Genomic DNA, 6132 nt, shown 5'->3' on the forward strand with positions numbered 1-6132 from the left:
TTAATTTAATTTTTAAATTAAATTTTTAATTTAATTTTTAAATTAAAAAGGGTTTTAATTTCAGCAGAGTGGATTTCAGAATTTTAAACATTTTTAAAGGTAAATTATGACCTGTCCATTAAAAGGGAGAAAAATCTTTGTTTATAATTTAAAAAATATATAGTTCTAAATTCTAGCATGTTTTTGTCAAGGTGTTTTGCTTTTGTCATCAAAGTATGCTGGCATTTGCCGGTGGAATGGGATTCAATTTTCTTTCATATCATTGTTACCAGTATATACATGAATAGAATAAAAAGGTGTATTTCATTTTTTCTTTATCATGTTATAGGAGTAGGTTGAGAATATGAGCAGGAAGTTGTTTCGATAATTCTGATTGTATTTTTGTCATATAGATTTCTAGATTTCTGCAATTGGATGTGTTTAACATCAACCTCTGATATATAGTCATCACAACTACCCACAAAAAGCAATTGGGATTGTGAAGTTCTGATAGTATGGAAGGTGCTTTCATTTTTTTTTTTTTTTTTTTGGAGGAGAGGTTAGCTATTTAAAGATCATCTGAAGCTGGACTGTTCGTATTTCAATAGATTCCGGAAATAATTTGGTTCTAATTCAGAGACCTGCTTCTTGTGATCATTTTAAAACATTTTCCATACACACATACATATTTGTTTAACATATATTCTGATAAATTTATAAGTACATAGAAATCTAGGTGTTAAATATATATTTTTACATTTCAGACATTATAAAGTCATAAAGTTGAAGTTTTATAAGCAGAAATAAATAATATGTAAAATCTTATGTAGTATATGATTATTGGTAAGTTTGTGACTGCTCTGATTAAATTCCTTTAAGATAAAAGAAAAATGTCACATGCAATTGTTTAGTCTCTGTTAAAGAAACAATTCCAGTAATCTTCTGAATCCCTTTTCAGCCAACAGCTCTGTAACATCTTGCCTTGACACGTGATGCTGCCTTTTTAACTAATTCCAACTTGGAGAGTTGAGTAACCATGGCTCCATCCAATTTTCCCCCTGACATCTGTGGCAGCATCGGCATTCATGGAACCTCTCCTGGAGAATCCCCCTTAGGTGGAGTTTGAATTTCTGTAAGAAAGTCATTGACACCGGAATCAGTCAGATTCTGCTTTAGGACTAGAAGCTTCCTGGGTTCAGATGCTGACAAGGCCATGTTTCTTATCTCTGAGATTTCCTGCCCCTCCCCCATGATGCTCTGTTCCTCCAGGCTGGCAGAGAGCTTGCCTGTGGGCTAGAGGGTGACAGACCCCCTTTGATGATGAGCATCCACAGTCACAGGGAGCAGACTCCTGCTATTCATCGAGCTGCACAGCTGTGGCAACTGGATCCTGCCTGGGTGTCAAAAATTGGGGGCAGGGCTTCAGTTTAAGCAAAAAGAGAAGACCATTTAAGTACAAATGAACTACTTTTGGCTCTCTGAATTTATTGTCCTCCAGTTGCCCTGATTTAAGATCCACCCTTTATTTTACTGAAATGTCAGAGTAGACCATCTTTTTCCATGGGCGCATGGAAAAAAAAAAAAAAGACAAAAACCACTACCATCATGTTTTCACACCTAAAAAGACATTTTCATATATAAACAGGTTGGTGGATCTTTGGCATTAATATTTTTTACAACTTATTTCTTATTAAGCCATGGGTTCAACATGAAATAAATTCTTGTTGATTCATCTTCAATACTATTGCCTGGTTTGCCTGACTGCAGGTTGTGTGGAATAATAATATTCAGTGGATTTTCATTTTTTTGTGAAAAGAAACTTACACATTTAATGAATGAACTGCTCAAATCTTGAAGGAGTACAGGCATGTTCACCAGGCATTTTTAGAATGACACTAAATGGAATCTATAGCAAGTGGCTATTTCTAGCTATGCAAAGCTTAAAAAACACATAAAGAGTTAATTCAACTGTACAAATGAATATGCTAATCAGGGCATAATTTATCTCTGAAGAAACATATTTATTGTGTCTTCTATTTGATTAGATGGCTTCAATGTTCAATTAATCAGTTACCTTTCAATATCATTCCTGAGAGCTGCTTAATTAATCTGTTGCACTGCAGCCCTATTCATTCTACTAGCAATTCCTCGCCCCATTTCAGATGACAAGACCCAGGAACTGTGCCACATAAAGACTTTATGTCAGTGTCAGGTGAAGGTTGATAAGTGGCTGACTTTTTTTTCTTTATTAGGTTAGTCAAACCAATCAGCCTTATAGGATTCACATTTGTCAAAACATTTTCATGCATTGAAACTAATGAGAAATAGAGGAGGAAAATCACCAAGAGAATGGTGGCATTGTTTGTGTGTCTCAACGGCAGTATTCTGCTTTCATCAAATGGATTATTTGCTTGTCTGTTTCCAAATGGTGGATTTTAAAAATAGTGCTAATTGAACCCAAATTAGTGTTCTAGATGTTTATTGCCTTCTGGGCACTATTTATTGCTTCCCAAATGCTATCAATAATCATCCCAGTAATAGTTCTATGAATATTTATCAGATAATAATCAGTTTGAAGGTACTCTGTTCACAACATAGAGTACCCATTACCAAATAATTATTGAGATAACCCACCTTTAAATTGCAGGTTCATGGCTGTTTCTCTCATCTGCTCCCCACACTTGGAATCTCCCTTCTATTTCCTTTCTCTTCTCTGGATACTGACTGAGCCTCCACATTGTCCCTCCATGTCACTCCCTTTTGCTCTGCAGAAGCAGAAGCATTTTGGTAGAAGTTGCACCAAATTAGTATGCAGACCTCATACCGTCTTCTTTGTCTTCCCAGTGTCCTAGGCCCAACTTTCATCTCCCAACACCACCTCATGCAGACCCACTTAGCTTTCCAACAAGGAATTAAAATACTCTGAGTCAATCATTTGTTATCCCACATAACTTCTAAAATAAAATACTCCTGAAAGCATAGGGTAATCTTTATCTTTATGTGGGTACCATAAGTCCCTGTGAGAGAAATAATAGTGATAATCATAATATTTGTATATACTTGAGTTCTTTTAATTTACCAAGTACATTTTAATTTTTATATAAAATATGCATTATTTTATTTAACACTATCTGAAATTATCCCTATTGCTATTATTTTACTCATTGTACACATGAGAAAACTGAGACACTGGGAGATTAAATAACTTGCTGAAGAGCATGCACCACCCTATTAAAAGGGAGATAACATTAAATGTATAATTAAAAAAATGTAATTCTGAAAATTCTAGCAGGTTTATGACAAGTGCTTTGCTTTCATCATCATCTAATACTATTGACAAATAATCTTCTCCTTAATTTATTCATACCCATAGAGACTAATTGCGCAAAATTATCCAAAATATTATCTTTTATATAAATCTAATTTAGTGGAAACTAATAGTAAACAAACTATTTTAAGCAAAAAAGAAAATTAATGGTGTGGAGTACTAGGAGATACCAGGGTACAGTCCTAGGCATGCTTGGATGTAGGTACTGAAATGCGTCATCAGGATATCACCTCCCCCTATCTGTCAGTATGCTCTCCTTCATAGTAACTTCATTTTTAAGAAAGCTAAGTATACCAAAGTTTAGAAAGTGGACCTCAAGTCACTCAGCTTGTGTTCCAGTCCTGGCTCCTTCATTTATCAACTGGTAACCCAGTGATATCCCATTAGAGAAGTTCTGAGTAAGCTCTTCCTCATTATTTACTGCTAAGTAGCAGCCAAAATAGTATTGACACATAGTAGATGATAATTAAAATTTATCGAATGAATGACATTATGTAATAACAAACCCTTGTTCAATTACTGAAAGAGATTGAGGCAAACCCCTGTGTTTTAAGTTATCGAAACTAAAATGTTATCCATAAGCTTGGTGATATGCAAGGTAATATTTTATCCAAAGTCTGATATTTATAAAGAAAAGTTGTTAGAGACGTTAAGTTCAAAATATAGAAGAGGCAATGTAGAAATGGTACACATGAATAACAAACATTAAAGCATATATTGAATGCCTTGAAAAGTTACAAATCGCCAATGACAAAATGCAAATAGATACTGGTCAGTTATTCACTAATTTATCCCCTTAAAAATGATTTCAGTGTTATATTGGAAATTAAGAATCCCTTCTTGTTGTTTTTTCTATGCATTTTAAGTAAAAGCATATTCATAGTTTTTTTTAGTAATTGTTTATTCAAGCTTGAATAAGACTTGTCCAACAACTACGTGGGGGTTCCCTGGACTCCTGTTTATGTTTTATGTGTGGATATACAGTCAACTCAATCTCATTCAAGTATTGAAAGGTGATGTGATGTGTTTCTTCTTACTGTGAATGCAGTTGAGTCCAATTTGGGATTATTTGCCTTTGTTCTAAATGTCACTAATGTCACTACTACCATGACCGCCCCCCCCTTAAGTATATATAAATGTAAATGTGTGTGTATATATACACATATACATATATACACATTTATCTATATTTATACATATGTGTATATTTACATATATGTACATACATACACATATACATATACCTATACATACATGTCCTGTCTATGCCAAAGGACTTACTGCTCTTTCCACAGTATATTTTAAAAGACTTCAAAAATTAATGTTAAGAAAGTGAGAAAATCAGAACACAGATGAATTAACTAAAACCAATGAGATGAGACAAGGCTGGAGACGATATTAGTACAGTGTGTGTTATGAGGTACTGTCCACTTCCCAGAGGAAGGCACAAGTGACTAGCAGCCCACGAAAACAGGATGTTATATGTGCTCTGAGTTTCTAGGTTGTGCAGAAGAATCAGATGTACAGAAGAATGTACGGAAGAATCAGAATCAGGTCCTGAGAAAAACTTTTAAATTTCCATGTCTTCTTATTAAATGTTCTCTAATTCTCCCTGGAATGTCCTGCCACTCTTCTCTTGGCTAACTTGAAACACTTCACAAATTCCTCATCCATTCCTGGAATGGCATTGTTAGGTGCCCCTCCTCTGTAACGCTATCATTTGAGACATATTGCTGTCATTGTGCTTACAATATTGTATTATAATTATTTGTTTAATCATCTTTCTTCGCCATCATTTCAAAAGCTCCAGAATGGCAGTGCCTAAGTATTATTATTCATCGTTTAATCTCCAAAACCTAGGACAGTGTCTGGAAAATTATGAATCAATAAATATATCTTGAATGAATGAAAGGATACTGGTATTGTGCTTCAAAAAAAAAAAAAACCTTCTAAATGACATACTCATTATAAAGATAAAACACTGTTTTCTTAGAGCTGTTTCTTATATAGCCTTCCTGACTGTACATGCCGTTCAGAATAAAACCCCCCAAAAACCAAAAAACAAAACTTTTTTTTATAGTCAAACTTTTTTTATAGTCAAATTGATTCACTTGACTCAGAGGTAAATTTCAGAGGAATGGTTTGATTGCAAGTCATACAATCTTAAGAACTTATTTCAACCAAATAGTTGATATATGTTAAGCAGTAATGAGTTCAAGGTTATCTTCTCTGGAGATTTCCGTGAGTGCAGTAGTGCTCTGTAGCTTTCAGTGAGGAGCCATATGCTTTACCCGTTAGTGAAACAGTGTACCATTGACTTTTGCAAGAAAGCCACACCTATGTGGGCCAACACAGGATTCTATTCCAACATGTAGAGAAATGTTAAATGTCATTAAGCATGCTAGAAATAGTGTCCTAGTTGTTTTTGTTAATTTTTAATTCTGTTTTTGTCTCTTTCTTTGATTAAGCTATTGGCTGTCACTTTTTACTGTTCTGTGAACACCTACCTCCCTACCTACCAAAAACTTCCAGTTTCTAGTTTAAAGTGGATCGGTAAACCAGAGATTTATGCTGATTTTTAAGTTATCTAAATAAAATAAGGTGTACCTCAGATAGGTACCTGAGAACTTTCTGCTAAACATGTGGTGGATATCAAACCTGCTTTTCCTCCCGGATTTCCTATCTAGATGAGGGCACCATCAGCTCCCCAATTGTCCAAATATGGACTACTGCAGGGACTTCTGGTCTGGTCTCTCTAATCTCAACCCCTCCAATCCAACCATTACACTCACTTCTTGGAGACTTTTCCCAAGTGCAAATCCTTT

At 34.7% G+C, this 6132-nt stretch overlaps 1 protein-coding gene and 1 long non-coding RNA gene across 3 annotated transcripts in view; one reads left to right on the plus strand and one right to left on the minus strand.

Annotated features, from left to right (window-relative positions):
• Positions 1-6132, plus strand: part of ALCAM (activated leukocyte cell adhesion molecule) — a 217070-nt gene that overhangs the window by 74757 nt on the left and 136181 nt on the right. The gene's annotated exons all lie outside the window — the stretch shown is intronic.
• On the minus strand, positions 444-4107 carry LOC121036186 (uncharacterized). Its single transcript, XR_005793265.1, has 2 exons — positions 2614-4107; positions 444-1109 (listed from the first exon to the last, which is right to left on the minus strand). It is a non-coding gene; the product is annotated as an uncharacterized LOC121036186 (long non-coding RNA).

Source organism: Herpailurus yagouaroundi, unplaced genomic scaffold (genome assembly GCF_014898765.1).
Source record: "Herpailurus yagouaroundi ecotype Mexico unplaced genomic scaffold, PumYag 162, whole genome shotgun sequence".
NCBI lineage: Eukaryota > Metazoa > Chordata > Mammalia > Carnivora > Felidae > Herpailurus > Herpailurus yagouaroundi.